At 44.3% G+C, this 22719-nt stretch overlaps 1 long non-coding RNA gene across 2 annotated transcripts in view; it reads left to right on the plus strand.

The window, feature by feature from the left end:
• The first annotated feature begins 3927 nt into the window (after positions 1-3927).
• LOC135984088 (uncharacterized) overlaps positions 3928-22719 on the plus strand; it is a 104742-nt gene continuing 85950 nt past the window's right edge. For both annotated transcript variants that reach the window (XR_010601995.1, XR_010601996.1), the window contains exon 1: positions 3928-4064. This is a non-coding gene — a long non-coding RNA (uncharacterized LOC135984088). The remainder of the gene's footprint in view (positions 4065-22719) is intronic.

Below are 22719 nucleotides of genomic sequence, written 5' to 3' on the forward strand. Positions count from 1 at the left end.
TCTACCCTTTAGGAAACATCGCCTCTTCATTTGGGCTGTTTCTACCAGAATTCGGGTGAGATCTGAGCAAACCTGGGCTGATGTTTGTTTTGGTATTGGAACCATGAGAAACTCTGTCAAAACTTTAGCCATTTGGGTTGAGATTAGAGTAGAAATAAATGACTTGACTGAAACATTTATTTTCAGTGAAAAATGCGGATTTGGGTCGATCAAAATGTTGCAAGTTCATCTTGAATTCACTCAAGTTGTTTTGGTTGGAAAACGCTAAGAAATATAAATTCTGTAAAATTAAAACGTTTTATTTTAATATTTTCTAAATACATTTTGATTTTCTTTTTTCAGTTTGAAATGAGTTGAAATTCCCTTCGTTAAATGGTAAAAAAGGTTGAAATAAAAAAAAACCAAACCTTTCATTTTGAGTCTACTGAAACACTGCATTTGACCTGATTACGTCTCTGATTTGCTGAAAATTTTGAAACAAACTTTTTATTTTTCTTTCAAAATTGCAAATGAACCAAAACCTCAATTATTTGCACAGCTGTAGCTGAGATTTTGGGTTCCTTTGAGTCTGAATCTCTAAGCACAGCTCAGGAGATGCAAACATCCTTAGACAGACACAGAAGTTCACACAAACTCCAGCGAGGAAGACCTGGCAAAGCAGTAATTAAAACAGCAAATAGTAAAGTTGCAGGAGCTATTAGGCAGTTCTATATGGGAAAAAATGCAATCACATGCACTGCTGGAGAAACAAAATACACTTCATCATGATACTGAGTTATGCTAAACCGTTTGATGCTAAGAGAACGTGTGGGATATAAAAAACATTTTCAGATATTTGTTTTTAAAACACATCTGTGTATTTTAAGTGCCCCAAAACATTGGCCTTTTAAAGCTATGGGGATGACCACTGGACATGGTCTAGGTGAGGGGTGGGCAAACTACGGGCCGTGGGCCATGTCTGGCCCATTAGACCTTTTAATCTGGCCCTCGAGTTCCCACTGGGGAGCGGGGTTGGGGGCTTGCTCCACTCCAGCCGGGGAGCAGGGGCGGGGGCTTGCCCTGCTCTGTGCCTGCCATGGTTCCATGCAGCTCCTGGAAACACTGGAAAACAGCTCCGCACACTGCCCACACCCCAAGCGGCGGCTCTGCCATTGGCTGGGAATCGCAACCAATGGGACTTGCAGGGGCAGTGCCTGTGGATGGGGCGGCAAGCAGAGCCGCTTGGCCGACACCACACCTCCGCATAGGAGCCGGAGGGGGGACATGCTGCTGCTTCCGGGAGCTGCTTGAGGTAAGTGCCACCTGAAGCCTGCACCTCTGACCTCCTCTGGCACCCCAATCCCTTGCCCCAGCCCTGATCCCCCTCTCATCCTATGAACACCTCGGTCTCAGCCCGGAGCACCCTCTTGCACCCCAAACCCCTCATCCCCAGCCCCACCCTAGAGCCTGCACCACCAGCCGGAGCCCTCATCCCCTCCTGCACCCCAAGCCCCAATTTCATGAGCATTCATGGCCTGCCATACAATTTCCATACCCAGATGTGACCCTCGGGCCAAAATGTTTGCCCACCCCGGTCTAGGCTACATAGCAATAAGACAGCTCATCTGATTAAAAAGAGGGGAGAAAACACTTCATGCTTCGCTTACAGCCAGAGCGAGAAGGCGCACACTTTCACTGACAAACAGCCATAACGAGAAGCATCAAATTAGCAGGTTGTTTTACAATCAGATTTTAAAACTTCCTGCAATATGCCAGGAGTGGAGGATTAGAAAGCGCGTGATGGAAGATGGAAGGCGGGGGTCTGGCCTTTCCAAAAGAACTCTGCTGCCTTAAATTTGCTTTAACTGTAAGGACAAGTTGCTACCGGGACCTCAGCAGAACTGAAGATCTCCAGGATCAGGCCTGGATTCTGTGAGTTCAGTAGTGGGTCTCTTATGTCTGTGTAGAATTATGATTAAAATAGGGCTCTGCCCAGGCCGAGGGGTTGGCCCATGTAGAGCAATTGGCAGGATCAGGACTTAGTCCTCTTCCCCTCCCTAACGAGACATTATCAAACACAAATCCCCAAAGCACCACCCTTACCTCTACTGAGTAGCACTGGCACCAGTCAAGAGTCTCTCACTGTGAGTAAGGGGGGCAGAGTCCATGTCCAATAGTCTAGCCCCTTATGTATCCAGCCCGGAAGTCTTCATCCTCTAGGGAGCTTGAATTAAGTAAGGTTGGACGTGGCCAGGTTGTCCCCACCCGTGTTAAGAGACATTTGAACGGCTCTGTGAGAGGAAATTTACCCAAGGATCACCTCACGGCGTTCCCTACACATTCTCCCATCAGCAGATAGGCATGCCCAGTGAAAATGGATACCCCTAAAGCTGAGGGATCCCCAAGGGTTTGTGGGTAACTTACAGATCAGCAAAGAGCCAAGCCATTTGTATGGAGGCGCTATGACCTCCCGTGTGGCTCTCTCCATCTGCCGGACAGTGCAGCTGTCAGAGCACTGCTAACAAGGACCTAACCCCTTGTTACAGCATCTCTCGGGGTAAGTTCCGTGGGACCAAAGGGAATTCCCCCACCTGAGGCTCACCCCAAAACTGTCTGAGCCAACCTTCTGTCTGGAGAAGGGGGAGGTTCTCCATACTCAGCTGCTCCAGCCCTTACAGAGGACACCTGCCAGGAAAGCTCAGGTAATAGATGCATTCTTCCCTTTACACCAGCCCATTCCTTGACCTGTCACAGTGCTATTGGAAGTGGGACCGTTTGGATGAGGCATAAAGCCAAGACCTCCATTGGTAATGGGTATACAGCAGTGGCAATTTTTCACAAGATTAGGAGGTAAATGTTCTTCCCAGATTCTAGCTCATGTAGTTACATCCCAGCTACCTACATTGCTCCATCTACTTTCAGTTAGGATGTTGTTCTTAACTGCAACTCCAAAAAATCTTGCTGCTGGGGCAGCATTATGCTGTCACACCCCAGAGGCTGCTGCATTACATTGAAGAGTGAAACATATGTATTTGTTTAGCACAAGAGATATTTCACTCACCAGTGAAATGCTGCAGCCAGACTCAGCCACTCTGGATTTTAGACCCAACTGTGCCACTGGCCTGCTCAATGACCTTGGGCTAGACACATCACCTTTCTGTGCCTCAGTTTCCCAGCTGCAATGTGCTTTTAAATCTATGGATGAAAAGTGCTATATAGGAGGTAGCGATTATTATCATTATCAGACGGAGAGATGCCCTTTTTGCATTTCCATCCTTCTAATAAATAAAACAAATGAATACGCTATTATTGCATGTTCATTTTTAGAAATAAGTTATTAATTTGTATTGTAGTATCACCTAGGAGTCCCAGTCCTGGACCAGGACTCCATTGCGCTAGACACTGTGAACACACAGAACAAAGAGACAGTCCCTGTCCCAAAGAGCTTACAGGCTAAGAAATGATGATATTATGTCAGTTAAGGGAGCCCAAAGGGGAGCCAAATGCATTCCCTGGCTATATTTTGCTGTGGTTGCAACACAATATTCAGAACATTCATGGAGACCCTTAACATACTTGGTGTTTTATGAGAAAAAATGCATTCCACTTAAAAATCCTATTTGGCAGTGTCTTGGGGGGGCTTTCTTAGATATGGATCTGAATCAGAACCCTAGTTATACACCCTTCTGCATGTGGGGAAGTTTGGGTTTTGAATGTCTGTCTGTCTGTGATGGGGTGTGCCAGGCCTTCGTGGCTCCCTGCTGGAAGCCCCACTGCTCTGCTGCACCGTGTCCCAGGAAACAGAAGAAAAGAGCAGCCATTTTGAAAGCCAGTGAGATTTGGTCCTCCAGCACCCAGAAGGGCTGGGGACCAACAGCAGCCAATCAGGGCTCACCACGCCACAATAAAAGGAGCAGGCTGCTGTCAGCAAGTCAGTTCCTAGCTGAAGCCAGAGGGGTGAGGAGCAATTCTCTCCAGGCTGCAGTTACAGGAGTCACTCTGGGCTAGAGCCTCTTACTAGCCAGAGGCAGTGGCTAGGAAGGAACCCTGCTTTATCCACACAGAGGGAATATAATACAGAAAGGGTAAGAAGCTGCTTTGTTTATAACTGGCCTGGAAAAGCAAAGGTCTGTTTCTATCTTTTCAGTTTGGGTTTTGAACTGGGACGCCCAGCTGGAGGGCTGAGTCAGATGACCCACAGTAGCAGGCTGACAACCTGTGGGGGATGCTGGTAGCTGATGAGAATGGCAACACTGCGATGACAAGGGGGGCACTCCCTAGGGGAGTGCAACCCACCAAGCTCCCTTTTACTGACTTATGCACACATGGTACATGTACATTTGTGGCAGCATGTAGAGTACAGATACTGCATGCCCAGCTAGCACCACTATAAATAGCAATGTAGGGGGTGATGCATGACTTTGGGGAGTAGAGTACCCAACACCCCTGAACCCTAGGGTATGTACCCTGCATGGGTCTCTATGTGCCCAGGCGCTGCCTTCCAAATCTGCACTGCTATTTGTAGCAGTATAATGTCCTGCTGCCTCCCCATGGATGGACCCTTTCCATGTTACAGTGAAACCCTCTGGTGGTAGGGAAGCATCAAGGAAAGGCTCTGTCAGGTCCCGGCTGTTGGAGCTTCTCACTGAGGTGTGCAGTTAGGCATCTTAGTCACAAGTGTGGATGTGCCCACTTTCACTGCGGTATATAGTTACACCATAGTGCCTGTACTCTACACACTGTAGAGAAAGTGTAACCAAAGTCAAACACACGTGCAGATACTCTGTTTTCCTCTTCCCTTGTCTTTACCCATAGTTCCACCACATTCGTTCTATTTCCGCACAGTGGGGGAAGGCAAGTGAATGGTTACATATTAGAGCCGCCGGAGGCTGCCTGTGTGTGTTCTTTGCTTTGCTTCTGGGCAATTATCTTTATTGCACAAGACTTTTCTCCAACTGTGACACACAATCCAAATGGGGAAAGTAGAGGCACAGTTCTCCATTGCATATTGATGTTTTGCTTAATTTCCAGGAACATGCTGTGTTCTCTGAACAGAATACTGTATTCACCCACACTCGCATTTAACTTTGAACCAAAATTACATCTACCCACATCTTTATTCTTCATAAGTCAATCTAATGACTGTTTTGATTGGGAGGGATTTTTAAAAAAATGTGTGTTTTGAATTCATCTAATCTGTTAAAGATGTGGCACTGCTGAAGAATATCTTGATGACTCGAGAGTGGTGTGTGTGTGTGTGTGTGTGGTTTTTTTTTTTTTTTGTGATCTGATGTTTTTTCCAGGATGTATTTAGGAGTCTCATGAAAAAAAATCACTTGAATGCAATAAAATTGGTAGTGTACATTTACTTCAATGTTATCAGTGATTTCAGAAAATTCTGAGTGTTCAAGTGTGTAGGGCCAGATTTTTAAAAGACCTTGTCTCCTATTTAAGCTCTTAATTTAAGTGGATGCATTTTCCAAAGGACTCAACACCCAACAACAGCAGATGCTGGGGGCTGAGCACTTTGGAAGTCTGGCCCATAGAGAATAACTAACATTTGTAAAAAGCGACAACGAGTCCTGTGGCACCTTATAGACTAACAGATGTATTGGAGCATAAGCATGCGTCTGACGAAGTGGGTATTCACCCACGAAAGCTTATGCTCCAATAGTCTGTTAATCTATAAGGTGCCACAGGACTCGTTGTTGCTTTTTACAGATCCAGACTAATACGGCTACCCCTCTGATACTTTACATTTGTAAACAACCTGTTACGTGTGCATTAGCTCCTGAGAATTGACCAAGAGGTGGAAAGAGCTCTTTGTTTATGAGAGATTCAGATAGTGGCTATTATGAGCACAATCCAGTGCCCTGGGAAGTCAATTGGAAGGCTCCCATTGACCTAAATTGGCACCAGACCATGTGTTGCACTTGTATATTATACTATTATAAAGACAGAAGGGATTATTAGTTCAGGGAAATTCTCTGGCCTGCGTTATGCAGGAGATTAGATTAGATGATCTAATTCCTGTTAGTACTAGCAAATATCTTTTAGAACAAATCCCACCTTGATATAAAAATGTCCAGTGATGGAGAATTCTTGGTAAATTGTTCCAATGGCTAACTACTCACTGTGAGAAATAGGGTGCAGTTTTTTAAATCTGAATTTATCAAGTGTAAACTTCCAGCCTTTGAATCTTGTTGTACCTTTGCCGCCTAGATTGAAGAGTTCTGTTATCAAATTTCTATTCCCCACGCAGGAACTTACAGACTGTGATCACGACACCTCTTAACTGTCTGTGTTAGGCTAAACCACAGTATCTGAGCGCTCACAACACGCCTGTGAGGTAGGGGAGTACTATTATCCCCACTGTAAAGATCGGGAACTGCGGCACAGAGAGACCAAGTGACTTGCCCATGGTCACTCAGGAAGTCTGAGATAGAAAAGCAATTTGAACCTAGGTCTTCTGAGTCCCAACCTACACCTTAACTGATTGGCTACTCTATATGACAGCTCTGACACTTACCCCCAGTCAGCATTAGGTGAATTATGGGAGGGTGGGGGGTGTATTCATCTTCCTCTAAAACATTAGCTATTTGTGATTGCCAGAGAACAATAGGGCAATATGACGTTGTTTTTTGTTATTATCTCAGAAGTGTACTATAGATTTGATGCACCATTGATCTCATGTATAGCAAATCCCTATGCTTACGTACCAAGATGCCTTAGAATTCTGATAGCAAGGTAGTTAGATCCTTTGCTCCGGTATGTTCCTATACCTGATGGGTACAGTATTCACACTGATGGCCTCTGCCCTGTTGGCTCCAGTACTGAAGCTGTCATCTCAAATCAATGCAAATAAGTGTAGCCTGATCTATGGATTGTATTAATTATATTGATTACTTAAAATTTCCCGGTTATCACTCTGACAGGTTAATGTCCCAAGATCAGGCCCAGTATTATTAACATGACTGTTCAGCTGGGAACCCCGATGTGCATAGCTGCAATACTCACGCTTTAGGAACACTTCCGTATTTGTAGTCATTTAGCAAAGTCACAAACACTCTAACCCAGCAAGGTAGAGAGAGACAACACAGAACGTACATCTGTATACTCACACCATCCTTTGCAGAACAACCTGAAATGTTAGCCATGATCTTCATCACCATCACCTTCCTCATCATCACCAGTGGCATTAATCCTGGCACCTCTCAAGGGCTACATCTCTCTCTTCCTGTACACAGACCGGGATACAACTTTTATATGTTACTGACCCCACTATGCCTAATACAAATTCAGTAGGGGTTTCTTCCCTTCTTTCTTATTTGTTTCCTCATCCTGATAATGTTGGGGTGCCCTTCTCCTATAGGTTAGTATATTAATGATTTCAACTTATAATCATCTATGTCAGTTCCTTGCCATGACACTCTTGTGGTCAAACATCTGCAGATGTTCCTATCCTAAAATATCCAAAAGCTGGTGTTCGCTCATGTTCCTGTGATTGGCTGGTGTCGTTATGGACCAACTTTCCACTTAAACACTCTGTCCCAGTTCATTTAAACTTAGGGGTGACCGTCAGGCCATTTCTTTATGCCAAAGTTCATAGGCCTCATGCTAACTGCTGAAGCCCATGTCTTACAGGATACAGGCTTGTAGGTTCCTTGCATTACTGCTGAATAAAAGAAATGCTAAAGCTAGCTCTCTGGGCTACAGAAGTAACAATCAGTTTAGATAAAACACTCCAAGAGCTTGGCTTTTCCATCTGGGAGGGGGCTTGAAGGCAGCATCCCTGAAATAGTCCTGCGAATCTGCCTAGGATTTCCCAGTTTTCACACACTCTGCCTAAAGAAGCTCAGATACCACAATGGAGGGGGCATTTTTAAACCCTGAACAGAACAGAATGGCTCTGTCTTTGGCTGTTATGGCTGCAATCAAAGGTCTGGCTGAGGGCTGTGTTTAGACTAAGCTTTCTTACTCCTCTCCAGCCCTGAGTAGGAGACAATGAACACTTGTGCCATTCCACATGCAGCCCTAGGAAGAGAGTCTTGCAGCATCTCCTGCTCCTCCCCTGGTCCTGGGGAAAGTCATTTGCTGCACCATTTTTCTGGGTGCCGCATGCAACATACCTTGCACTAGCTCAGCTATGTTGACCGGTACGTTAGGGGTGCAAAGCCAAGAGTCTGCCTACTCCTCACCCCATCTGTGCACTCCCCTCCCACCTGGTGGGGGGCTGGGTGGGGTATGCTGGACATATAGCCCCAACCTCCTCACCTGCCCTGCTCAAAAGGCATGGAGATTCTGTATTTCCGTGCACAGGTGCATTTGGACTAGATGAGATCTGGAGCTAAAAACAGTTAACACGGTGAGCACGATAATTGCAAAGGGGTAATGCCAAAGCAATTGGAGTCACTTCAATGTCTAATCAAGTCACTGGGAATGGAGAGAGGGTGGGGGGAAACACACAACAACTTTGCTACCTCGCTTTTAATGAGCTAGCTCGTTGCATCTCACAAGTTTCCAATTCCTGAACGTTTGATTTATACCTTGACTGAGCGATCTGTTGCTGCGCACCAGTCACGCTGGTTTTTAATGAATGTCATGTCATACTTATGCATAAGTGATGGCATAAAATGTGCCTCTTTGTTCTAAGAGACCAAGCTTTGCTAATGTCACTCGTGTGACCCCCAGAATGGACAACATCTATTTTTATGAGATGCTTCGGTGTCATAAGCATTGCCTTTTCCAAAAGCGACCGACTCGTTCTTTCTCCCACTGTCCTGGGAAGTGTTGCTCTGAGTCTTTATCCTCTACAATACTGGAGCAGCAGGTACCGAATGAAAGAGGAGGAATGTATCAAGGGTGTAAAAGGTGAGACGAACTGGATAAAAAGTTGCTAATGAAGAGATAATGGTATTCAGGAGCAGGTTGAGAAATTAAAGTTTTTCACCTTATCTAGTAACTTCTAAACAGTAACATGGTGTTTTTTTTTTTTTTTTTTTTTTTTTGTTAAAGAAAAGACTGGCATGCCATCTTCCTTAGCCCTGGCTCTTGTAACAGCCACATCATGGATCCCTTCCTTGCGTTAGTTAGCATTTACTTCTGTGCATAGGCCTAACATCTGCCTAGGCTGCCGTCATAGGGGTGATTGCAGCTTGAGCAGACATACCTGAGCTAGCTTTAATCCAACTGCGCTTCAGTGTAGGCTGTGTGAGCCAGCCTGGAACTGCAGGTGATACTTGCATGGCTACCCTAGGCTGCCGCGGCTTTGCTGTTCTTGGTACCTGCTCTAGCTAGATTAAAGCGATCTTAGATATGTTTCCATGAGCTGCGATCGAACAGTGCGATTGCAGTGGAGATACAATCTCAGGTGAGGACTATGGAATTGGGCCCTTAGATTATTGTTTAAATACCTACAGGATTATTTCTTTGTTTGAAATGTGGTCCGACCTGGCTAATCTATATATGACATCTCTCAGGGGGTATGTTACTGAGGAATGGGAAAGTTTTACTAATAGACAATTTTACAGCACATATTTTTTTATCTAAAGCAATGGTTCTCGCCCTTTTCCATGCCAGGATCCCATTTTCCAGACTGGGACCCCCTCATGTTCTCAGGCCTCACCTCCCCAACTGGTTGGGATCTATCTGGTACCCCATTCCCATCTATCCTTATAGGAAAGGCAGTGGACACAACTCCAGGCCCCAGGTTGTGTCTGGTTGAAAAATAATAAAAAATGTCACCAAAAGTTTTTTTCCCCCACAAACATATTAATTATCTTAAAAAAATCCCTCTATTCATCTGAACTGCTCTTTGACCAGCTCTATTGAGAACCCATGATCTAAAGAATCAATGATTCCTGATTGGACAGTATCACTATCATGGCTGTCTTTGATAGGTTGTCTCTAGGCAATTGTTAGCTCTGTTGTAAGAGCCATTTGAAAAAAGGATAGCATTGGGATTTAGCACAGCTTTGCATTCCTCTGTTGCAGGGAAAACAGGTGAAATAGCCCCACTCAAATATCACTGCTGTAGGAGGCATAGGTTATCGGTTGTAACTTATTGAAGATTGTTGCTGTAATGAGTCCATTCACAAAGGATGCAGAACTGGCTAAAGGGAAACTAAACAACTCTTCATTCCATGTAGGAAAAAATGTTTGACGTCCTATTGCAAAGCTAGTGAAACAATAGGAAGTAGTGAAGAAGGAAGGACATCTCTGTGTAGAGCACTTCAACAAAATAATATAAAATAAAAAGATCCGATTAGACCTAGAGCCTTTTCCCCCAGCGCTTCACTGCCTCTTAAAAAAAAAAAAAAAAAAAAAAGCTCCCTCAGGGAAGACTTTTTAGGATTGAGCCTTTCTCCTAGTTGGCATCATTACCATAGCAGCACATGCTCCACCTATCTGGCCATTTCTTCAAACACCCTGAAGACAAGTGGAGCTGTCTGTGAATGCTTAAGCCAATCACGAGCCAGATCTGGCTCCTATCTGGACCAGTCACATCTCCTCTGGCAGCTCATTCCACAGCAGAGCCCCTTTGCTGGAGCATGCTTTCTCTCCAGCTTGTGTGCCCTTCATCCTGGGCTTCGTAAGCCCCATCCTCCCAGAGGAGTGCAGCTGTATTGGCAGATCATGCACTGGGACTTTGGTCCACTAACTCTGAAGATCAGGTTCAAAGCCTTAAATTGGCTACAGAGATCAGCTGGAATTTAGTAGGTGAGGTGGGGTTGAAGCATGGGAGTGATATGTTCGTGGCTGTCAGGCCTGCTGGGATGTGGATTTCTGGAGCCTCTCAATTGCTTTTTCTTTAAGTGCCAGGTATGGTGAGTTACAGTAGGAGCTGGAAGCATGGACCCCTGTGGCCAGTCTCCGAGAAAGCTGAAGGAGGCAGAAGGTACTCTTTCCCCATGGGCACTAACTGCTTGTGTGCAGGATAAGAGGAGAGTTGACCACAAAACTTTTTATCACTTTGACAAATGGGGGGGCAGATGCCTTCACTGGAAAGGAGAGTGATGGACCCAATGGGTTGACCTGGTGGCCAGAAAGCAAACCAGCCACCAGGTCAACCCATTACACACTAGCAATCTGGTCAGTCCTGCAGAACATTTCCTCCTCACCAGCGTTGCATGGGTTGAGGGTGGGCTGGCTGCTTTTCATCCAGGAGCAGACATCCTGCAGGCATTGACATCATGGTGATAGCATTGGTCACACTGGTGGAAAAGGGTGGACAGCTGAGTGTTGTCAGTGTCTTGTTGGCAGTGTAGCCTGTGGTGTGTCATCACCTGCCCAAGTAGTTTCATGCAGATATTGAAGACGATGACAGGAGGGATCCCCATGGGACTGCTGCAGGGGAAGGCTTGGAGAGAAGAGGAGCAGTTTGCCACCATATTCCTTGGACTTAGTTGGAGAGCAATGCCCAGAGCCACTGCAGTGCTGCTTTGTCCACCCTGGCTACGTCCTGTAATAACTTGTGGTCTGCTCTGACAAATACTGCTGGATAAGTTGCGTAGTGAGCAGTTAGATGTGGCCTCTGTTCGCTGCCTGGAGGAGCTCATCCCTCCTTGGAGTCCCTCCAGGCCATTTCCTGGTCTGAAGCCCCATGGTAAAGCATGCAAGATGTCAGTTGATGCCATGTGTTGTTGGAACTTGGTTCTCAATAATTTGGAATCCTGGTCATTGGAGGTTTGAAAGAGCAGGCTAGACAAATCCCAGTCAGGGATGGTCTAGGTCTACTTAATCCCACCATAGTGCTGGGGGTTGGGCTAAATGACCTCTTAAGATTACTTCTGAAAGCTGGGTAGCTTTTCTGCAGCCAGTGTGGGTTCTTTTTAGACTCTCTCTGAGGGTCCTTTTGAGGTCCACTTCTCTGAAGGAAACATTGTGAATTTTGCTAGCAGTGGGCACAGGTATTGGTTGCTGGCTTTCACTGGCTAAGAGGGCCATGGGCCTGTTTAACCAGGCATGGCTCATGGTTTTTGAGGGCTTCTTGAGCTTCACCATCTGTGATGGGTCTAAATTCCATCAGCTATGTGAGTCGGGGTGGGTTATGCAATGTCTGGCATAGAGTTTTCTGCCTTGGCAAGCTTATTGTGTATTCAATTGATCTTGTTCTGCACAGTAGGATGAAGGTGTCTTCAGCACTGAGTATTAGTGCCAGATGTCTGGCTTATGCAGTCCATGTTAATTATCTGGTTTGCTGTTCAGAATAACTGTCGGCTGCAGTTCTGTGGCTATGTTAACAAAGGAGAAGGCAGCTCTCTGTACCTCCCTTACTGCAACAGCGTAGCCCAGTAGGGAATGTTTGTGCCATGAGCAGATGGATTTGAGGTGGGCTTTGTGCTTAGTCTTCCGCCTATGAGCGTCATCTCACAAAGCTCACTGATGAACCAAGGTGAGCTTCACAGGCCACATGGGAGTGCTGGGTGACCTCAATGATTCTAGCTATATTGCTGTATAGCTCATTGGCACATTGAACTTCCAGCTGGGTGATTTCCCTGCCCCCCTCCCACGCCTTGGAGCACACACGACTTTCCCCAACCTCCCACAATGTTTGCTCCCTGTGACTGTGGGCAGGTTGGGTACAACATCATCTCTCTGTGGGTCCAACTGATACACTTGCAAATTGCCACTCTGGAAAGTGGTTTACCATCAGTGCTGGGTAGTAGTAGCACCATGGGAGTAGGTTAGATGGACATGGTATTCTGAATGCTTTCTACCCATTCTATGATTGCCAAATACCTTGGGGAATTTAACCTTATAGCTTAACAGGTAAACTCTGTATCTTTTCCTTTCAGTAACCTTTTTCATAAATGATTATTTTTCTTTCAGATGATAAACTTAGTTACTAGAGCTGGCGGTAGAATGACAATTCCCTTTGATTTTTCACCAGCAAAAGCTGGTCCAATAAGAGATATTACCTCACCCACCTTGTCTCTCAAATCCATTTCATGACCTCTTTTGAGGTTTTGAAATGTTTTTCATTCCCAATTGGAATGAAAACAAAACCTTTTGAACATTTTCAAGAAGCAGAATTGTGTCAAAACATCTCTTTTCCGATTGTAAAGGTCAGGTATTTTATTTGAATCTTGGTATCTCTCTGTGGAAGCTACCAGAAAGTCCATCTTGGACCTCAGAAACTGCAGCAAAAACTTAGTTGAAATTGATATGTCTCCATGGGGAAGGGGGGGGGGGAGTTTAATCAAAAACGTTCTGATGAGCTCTATTAGTCAAACCTAAATTAAACACAATGATGCAGTGGTTTAAAGTCTGGCTTCTGTCTGTGAGAAATTGAAGTTCCAATATAGTTCAGACAACTTGACACTACTCATAATCCTGGTAATCTTAATAGTGGAAACCTCTTAACCTACCGACTGCCTTTGCCAATTGCCGCTGTAATTCCTGATCATATTAGAGTATTCTGCTAAATGGGTTGTTTTATTACATAGAATCTGGCAAAATTGAGACATCGCTCAGTCTTTTTACTCCACTAAAAATGAGGACTACTGGAAACATAAAGTAAGTGAAGCATGAGTTAAAGCAAACTCCACACGTTTCTGTTAATGAAAAGATAAGCACATTTCCCCACACTTGCTGTGATTTAAAAATATCTTGGTCACATTTTATATTAAAGGCTCATTTATAAATACTTTATTGTGGTTCAATAATTGATAGGGTGATTTATAGTGGATTTGATGATCACATTTGTGTGCACAGAGTACAGAACATTAACAATATCTGCTGAAAATACATTTTGTAATGGTAGCAGCTTGTCAGCGCATCATGTGCTAAGCATTTATTGCCCAAGCATTTTAATTGTTTCTTTGACAGAGGGCTTGCTATAGTCTGGAAGGGATGACAGTGCCTCCCTTAAGATGTATGCGGGGCATTATGAGATGGGTCTCTATGCTAGAGGCTGGGCTTCAATGTGCCCCTAGATATTTATGTTCAGTGGACTGCTAATAAATGCAAAAGACCAGTGTGATGTTTGCTTGGCATGCCCAGCACCATAAGCCACTGTTTCTCATCTGTGTCAGCAAGAGAGAGCTTTGCTGGAGCTTAAACTGTATGTGTCAGCAGCTTGTCTGCCTCACCAGCACACTCAGCAACTCTGCTAGTTTTAACCTTGCCTTGCAGGTAACATTCAGTGAATCCGAGTTCCCAAACCTGCTGGAAGAGCGTTCCTTTGCGGTAACCAGCCCCTACCACTGGGTGCTCACAGAAATAACCAAGTCCATTGGCTCCTGTTGGCTCAACGAAGGATTCACACCTTAATTTAGTACAGCAGCACTGAGATGGATTTATGCTAAAACAAGAATAAGTTTATGAATAAAGAACAGCACTTGAAAGGATACAAAGAGAAACAGAAAATGGTTACAAATAAAACACCCTTTCTAGTGCCTAAAACTGAACAGATTACAATCCTGGTCTCAGGCAATTTCTCACCTACTGCCAGTTCTCAGTGTCCTCGGCCCCCTGGCAGTGGGAGCCACCTTTCCCAGAATCCAAGAGCACTGGCCCCTTCTGTCCTTTAAGTGATGGATAACTTTATAGTCCAGAAATGTATTCTTTTCAAAGCAAGCCCAGACACTGTTCCTCTCAGTTGGTGGTTGATCTTTGGGGTGCAAATGCCAGGTCTCTTCTTCAACCTCTGGTCAATTTGCTTTTGCGATTTGGTCTGATCTCTTTATGTACCTTGGATGCAAATGTTCGTTCACTGTCCTCTGTTTTTCCATCCACCTGTTACCCTGCGCTAGGCACACAGGCACAGCCACATTCCTTTGCCTAGGGGTGGGTTTGTTTATCAACTGCTTTCAAAGCATATTTTAAGAACATATTTCCAGCATATGTATGTAACTTTGTACACACAATGACGTTCATGACCAGCATGTCACCAGTTTTCATATGATATCCAAACTATTCGGACACCAGTGTGTTGGGTGCAGCGAGTTTGTCAGAACAGCTGGGGTATACTGTTACATAAGTGTGCTCTTTGCCAACTGGCACAAAGGGACTTTTAGGGTCACAGCCAGGTTCCTATGAGCTTTGTGGTTGCACAGCATGGGGCTAGGCAAGAAAACCACCCCCTCATCCAGCTATGTAAAGGCCTCCCAAAGTAGCAATTCCTGATTGTGGGGCCTCCCCCAGGGGTGGAAAAGACTTAGAAGGAGTAGAGGGAAGGCATGGTCAGAGCCCCGTCCCTCTTTGCACAGCCCTACAGAGTGAAGCCAGCACACCAGGGGAAACAATCTGTGCCAGCCTCCTGGCTGATACGAAGCACAACCTGCCTGCTCCCCATGCACATGGAGCAGCCCCAGAGTAGATGATACTTGCCTGAGGGACAATCTGGTGCTTCTCATGTGCAGATTCACATTGCAACCTCCCCCTGCACAGGGCAGTGGCAGAAATGCAATAATCTAGCTCAAGGGGGTGCCATTATTTCAAATTCAAAGCAACACACTCATACCTAGTGGCAGCAAGTTCCACTGGCTATCATTGAGTTAGCAGGATTATCCATATAGCTGTCCAGTTCAATTTTTTTTAACCAGAATAGCCACTTACAATAGTAATTACTAACAAAAACCAGGAGTTTTGGAAGGCATCTAAACCCACAAACGTCAGAAAATGAACCAACGTCAAACTATTGAGAGTGAGGAGGAAACTTTCCCTTGGGGGGGGGGAGGCTATCCGGTAATTGCTTCTGCATAGTTCCTTACACCTTTCTCTGAAGCAGCTGATGCTGGACACTGTCAGAGGCAGGATACCGGCCTAGATGAACGTTGGGTCTCATCCAGTCTGACAACCATAATTTATCCAGAAGAGATTTTGATGTAATAATAATCCAGTATATTTTGTTTGGCCTCTGTTTAGAAGACAATCTGCCTCTCCAGCCATAATGGTAATGTCTAGTGCACCCAAACAGCTCATTGAGGAAAAAGTGTCTTGGAGAGAATCAATTTAAACCACAAAAGGACAAACAAAGAGCTCCCAGCAATACACAGTGAAATAAATGGCTGCAATCAAAAAAGAGATTTCCAATTACCATTAGTATTCCAGGGTAATTTAAATGATCTGATTCTTCTTCATCATCGTCGTCATTGTCGTGTTCACACCGAGCAGGTTTTTTTCTGAAGCCAATCTACAGTAGTTGACTTGCTTCATTGTACCCATTACAATTTCTTCCTATCCAACCTTATTCAAAAATTTGTTTGCATAAAAAGATGCCCACCTCAGAAATCAGTGCATGACATCTCTCATTTAACAGTTTTTAGGACAAAAAATGCCAAGGTTAATTTAAGGTAGGATTGTTCCCTATTGTTAACTGAGCAGCCCCCGCCCCCCATCTGTCCCCTCTGCACCTCTCACCCCCAAGGTGGCAGGAATTTGCTGATGAATCTTCCCCTTGGTTCATGACTGTGCCTCAGACTCCAAGCCTACATGTTTTAAACTAACATTTCTAGGCCTTCACTTTAGCAAGGACCTAAAATGAGTTCTTGGCGTTTTTGAAGGTTGCTGTGCACCATAAATCAGCAGAATTAAAGAGAGGAGGGGGAAACACAGTTTGGTGCTGGTGTGACTGTAATGCTAACACGGAATGTTTAGTTTACAAACCAGCCTCTAACGGTGTAAATGAACATCTGTTGCTAATTGCAATGATCTAAAGCGGGTGGCTGTGATCCTGGGAGGGAGAGATTAGCAAGGCTTCTCAGCTGTATTGGTGTCTGAAAGGGATAATTTTAGAAGTGTTCCTCACTATACTGCAATGTTTTCTAGTTGTTTGCAGTGGTGTTATATCCATGTTGGTTTCAGAATAATGAGAGAAACAAGGTAGGTAAAGTAATATCTTTTATTGGACCAACTTCTGTTGGTGGCAGCACTTTCGAGTTACACAGAGCTCTTCTTCTGGTCTGGAGAAGGAAGCAGTGTGTCTGAGTTAGATAGCTGGCAGAGATTAAGTAGAAGGGTTTGAAGTGGGCAATTAAGGGTAACAGGCAGTGTGGTGTGTTACACATTGTTGGAACTAGTCAAAAACAGGGTCCCTGTTAAATCCATGGTTTTTGGTGTCTAGCAGAGTTATGAATGTAAGTTCCCAGGCTCGCCTTTTGGAGGTGTTGGGCAGGTTTCCTTTGAGGACAAGTATTGAAGGATCAGATATGGAGTGATTGATTTGTGAAAAGGGTTCACCCTTGGTTGATATGGGGCTTTGTCTTTATCATTTTCCTGTGTGAGTTCATTTGAGAGTGTAGTGACTGTCTGGTTTCATTCATAGTTGTTGGGGCATTTGATGCACCGGATGACACATACCACATGTTGTGATAAGCACGTATAGGACCCATGGATCTTGAAAGCTGTGTTCTGTAGGGTATTGATCATCATAGTGGAGAAATGACTCCAGGTTTTGCATCTGTTGGTCTGGGGTTGCTTTGACTGATAAAATGACAAAAGACAAATACACCCTATCACACATGGTGGACATTTTTCACAAAGCAATCACTCCATATTTGGTCTTTCAATACTTGTCCTATAGGGAAACCAGCACAACACCTTCAACGTGAGCCTGGGAACTTAAATTCATAACTCTGCTGGGCACCAAAAAACAGAGACTTAACCAGGGACACTGGCTTTATGGCTCATTCTAACAATTTATAACACATCACATTGCCTGCTACCCTTACTTGCCCACTTCAAATCCTTTATGCACAACAATCTAACCCTCAAATTAAGTGTAAAGATGTAATAAGAAAAGCCAAAAAGGAGTTTGAAGAACAGCTAGCCAAAAACTCAAAATGTAAGAACAAAATGTTTTTAAGTACATCAGAAGCAGGAAGCCTGCTAAACAACCAGTGGGGCCCCTGGACGATCGAAATACAAAAGGAGCACTTAAAGACAATAGTCATTGCGGAGAAACTAAATGAATTCTTTGCTTCAGTCTTCACAGCTGAGGATGTTAGGGAGATTCCCAAACCTTAGCCATTCTTTGTAGGTGACATATCTGAGGAATTGTCACAGATTGAAGTGTCACTAGAGGAGGTTTTGGAATTAATTGATAAGCTTAACAGTAACAAGTCACCAGGACCAGATGGCATTCACCCAAGAGTTCTGAAAGAACTCAAATATGAAATTGCGGAACTATTAACTATGGTTTGTAACCTGTCCTTTAAATCAGCTTCTGTACCCAATGACTGGAAGATAGCTAATGTAACGCTAATATTTAAAAAGGGCTGTAGAGGTGATCCCGGCATTACAGACCGGTAAGTCTAACGTCAGTACTGGGCAAATTAGTTGAAACAATAGTAAAGAATAAAATTGTCAGACACATAAAAGAACATAAATTGTTGGGCAAAAGTCAACATGGTTTCTGTAAAGGGAAATCATGTTTTACTAATCTATTAGAATTCTTTGAAGGGATCAACAAACAAGGGGGATCCAGTGGACATAGTGTACTTAGATTTCCAGAAAACCTTTGATAAGGTCCCTCACCAAAGGCTCTTACGTAAATTAAGTTGTCATGGGATAAGAGGGAAGATCCTTTCATGGATTGAGAACTGGTTAAAAGACAGGGAACAAAGAGCAGGAATAAATGGTAAATTTTCAGAATGGAGAAGGGTAACTAGTGGTGTTCCCCAAGGGTCAGTCCTAGGTCCAATCCTATTCAATTTATTCATAAATGATCTGGAGAAACGGGTAAACTGTGAGGTGGAAAAGTTTGCAGATGATACTAAACTGCTCAAGATAGTTAAGACCAAAGCAGACTGTGAAGAATTCCAAAACGATCTCACAAAACTAAGTGATTGGGCAACAAAATGGCAAATGAAATTTAATGTGGATAAATGTAAAGTAATCCACATGGGAAAAAATAACCCCAACTATACATACAATATGATGGGGGCTAATTTAGCTACAACTAATCAGGAAAGAGATCTTGGAGTCATCATGGATAGTTCTCTGAAGACGTCCACACAGTGTGCAGCGGTGGTCAAAAAAGCAAACAGGATGTTAGGAATCATTAAAAAGGGGATAGAGAATAAGATGGAGAATATCTTATTACCCTTATATAAAGCCATGGTACACCCACATCTTGAATACTGTGTACAGATGTGGTCTCCTCATCTCAAAAAAGATATACTGGCATTAGAAAAGGTTCAGAGAAGGGCAACTAAAATGATTAGGGGTTTGGAATGGGTCCCATATGAGGAGAGACTAAAGAGGCTAGACTCTTCAGCTTGGAAAAGAGGAGACTAAGGGGGGATATGATAGAGGTATATAAAATCATGAGTGATGTGGAGAAAGTGAATAAGGAAAAGTTATTTACTTGTTCCCATAATATAAGAACTAGGGGCCACCAAATGAAATTAATGGGCAGCAGGTTTAAAACCAATAAAAGGAAGTTCTTCTTCACACAGTGCACAGTCAACCTGTGGAACTCCTTGCCTGAGGAGGTTGTGAAGGCTAGGACTATAACAGGATTTAAAAGAGAACTGGATAAATTCATGGAGGTTAAGTCCATTAATGGTTATTAGCCAGGATGGGTAAGGAATGGTGTCTCTAGCCTTTATTTGTCAGCGGGTGGAGATGGATGGCAGGAGAGAGATCACTTGATCATTACCTGTTAGGTTCACTCCCTCTGGGGCACCTGGCATTGGTCACCATCGGCAGACAAGATACTGGCTGGATGGACCTTTGGTCTGACCCAGTATGGCCATTCTTATGTTCTCAATTGTCCATTTGATTTCAAGTGACGACCTCCAACATGTGTTACCCCTTCTATTTAACAATCTGTCCCAAATTTGTATTTTGCTCAGACACTCTGTTTCCTTCCCCAGACCAGAAGAAAATCTATGTGTAGCTCAAAAAACGTGTACCTTCTACCAAGAGAAACTAATCCAATAAAAGATATTACCCCCACCTACCTTGTCTCGCTCATGTTTTCTAATGACTATTTATTTACTTTTAAATCAGACATGTACTTACACAGGGAGGCCAGTCCTGCACCCATGACATCAGGGTCTATAAACACGTAGGCCTAAATTTTCCAAAGTGACTAGAGTTTTTGACTGCCCAACTAGAGATGCCTTAAAGGCAGTGGTCCCAAAGATTTGAAAACTGAGCAGCTCCCTTTGGAAAATGAACTCTATTGCATCTTTTCACACGCAGCACTGCTATGTGGTATTGCATCTTCTGAACCCTCCTGGCTTAAGCCTTCATCCCTCATCCTACTAGTATCAAGTGGCATAATATGCTCCTTCCTCTCCTTTTATCCATACTTTGATAAGCAATGGAATAGTTTAACTTCTATGTAACAGGGGGCAAAATACAGTTGGTTGAAAACTTTCCAAGACCTTTTTGACTAATATATATATATATAATCTTGGAGGGGGAAAAATCCATTTTTGTTTAACTTTTTGGGGTTTTGTCAAATTTTTTGTCATTTAAAAAACAAGAATACTCTTTAATTTTAAACTTTTTTTTTTTTTTAAACTGGAAAAGGGTTAATGTTTTATGTGTGTGGGTGGGGGTGAGTAGTTTCCTGACTGGCTGTAGGCAGAAGATTGCAAGAATATGTTGGTATTGTAGAGTACTGCTCCTTGGATGCCAATCCACCCCAGAGCACAGGTGTTCTGGGGAATGAGAGTTGGACTGAATGACCATGATTAGGTGGCTCGATTGACCAAATGCTCCCATGTGCGAGAGGGGTGTACTGACCATGGATGTTACAGCCTGTGGTACCACTCATGGAGCTGCTATACGGATCTTCCAAGAAATTTGCAGAGGGCCTTTTCCCCGCACCCTAATGGACCAGCCCCCACAGAAAGCCCATTCCTCCTCCCATCATAGTCAATGCCCTGTCTTCTATTGACATCAGTGCGGGGAGACTCAGACCTATTATTTGGGCTTGCTGGAGCTGAGAACTTCAGACCTACGTCCCTCACCTGAGCAAAACTCCCAATGGGCTCAGTGGGACTTTAGCCTGTGTGAGGACAGAATACGGATTTTAGATGTGGGTTCCCCGAAATGCAGATGACTTGAGGTGAAATAGGTAGAATTTTTGTAAGCACCTAGGTCACTTAGGAGCATTAAGGGTATAATTTACAACTTTGAGTTTTACTGGAACTTAGTCTCTTAAGTGACTTAGGTGCTTTTGAAAATGAGAGATTTTTGAAAATGTTACCTGTCCTGACCTATCCCTCTATCCATTTTCTTTTTGCAGCCTGAATAGATTTATTTTATTTGTTTCTTGAAACCCATTCCTGGAGATGAGCAAAACTCTGTCAGCTGGTCCCTCCTCATTGGAAAAATTCTGAGATGAAAGGATCAGCTTGTATTAGACTTCTTGCATTACCAAGCTGAGGACCGGGCTTCAAGCCAAAGAATGATCCTTTAGTCTAGAACTGAAGGAGGCCATTGTTGGACCAGAATAAAAGAAATGATGGATGAGACCTTATTATCAATAGCCCCACTGGTATTATTTTAGTTTAAAAGAAGTATAATGGGGTGGGAGGGAATAAAGGGACCATTGGATACAAACAAGAATGAAGATTGAATAATCTAAGGCCAGGAAAGTAATGACCAAAGAATATTGTCTTGCTACAAAAATGCATTATCTACCAGAACTACAGCAGAAGGGAACAAATGACTATATTTCTGTGGAGATCAGGAACAAATGTGGCCCAGTATTTAATTTTAATTTCTGATTGCAAGACTTTCTGGCATCAGTTCATACAAAGCATTGAACAAAGGACTACTGCCCCCAAGGAGCTTGGTCTTGTGAAGGGAGGCGAGGCACATGGCTTGGGGGAAATATTTTTGGCAAGTAAATGGCAAATGCAAAAGATAGAGTTCAAAATGCCATTTTTCTACTATTTTTTCAGTAAAACTACAATAACTAACGGTGATGGGCTGTACCAGCCCCACTCTGGGCCAGAAGGAGTTAACTAGAGCCTGTGGGTGCAATCGGCCCTGCCCTGCTACACCTGCAGTAGGTGTCAAGGCTGGAGGGAGGAGATAAAAGAGCTGAACCTGGTGCAGCAGGGGGCTGACCAGGTTGGTGAGCAGGTCTCTGGCTCTTGCTCGGTGTGGGAAGCCTGGCTGGAGTCAGGGAGCAGAGCTGGATTGCTGGCAGGCAGAACCTCTCTCAAGGAACCTAGGCCTATAACAGGCAGCCCAGGGCACTTGGGAAGGACAGAGGGAGGAAATGTCTCTGCCCAGTGTTCTCTGTGCTGGTGGAGGGGCCTGCAGGGAGCTGGAAGATCCTGCTGGGTCAGGGACTGCCCTGCCGGGGGAGTGGAGACAGGTCTCCTGCAGCAGAACCAGCTGGGTGATAAAGTGCCGTGAAGCTCTGCACTGAGCCGGTGGAAGAGGTCTGGAGAGGGAGCCATCGACCTACTAGGAGCCATGGATGATTGTGTGGCAAAGGCCCCAAACAGGGCAAGGTAGGAAGTGCTCCACTGAGGCACTAAGAAGTCTATATAGTCAGGCCTTGGCTGCTTATTAAAGGGTCTCTGGACCAGAAACCTGTGGTGAGGGAGGGACTGGGATGCCCCTACCAGCCAGCTGAGGAAAGTGGGGCAGAAACCCTCTGACAAGGAGTTAGGACAACACAAAAACCCTGATAGAAGGGATGATAATTAGTGTGTCCAGAGTTGGACTGAAGGCCCAATGTGAATTGATGAGTGGGACAATTGGTTTATTCCAGAAGGGGTGGGACACTTTGTGACCTGGCCAGGGAGCTGAGTCGTTAGA

This window comes from Chrysemys picta, chromosome 5, assembly GCF_011386835.1.
Source record: "Chrysemys picta bellii isolate R12L10 chromosome 5, ASM1138683v2, whole genome shotgun sequence".
Taxonomy (NCBI): domain Eukaryota; kingdom Metazoa; phylum Chordata; order Testudines; family Emydidae; genus Chrysemys; species Chrysemys picta.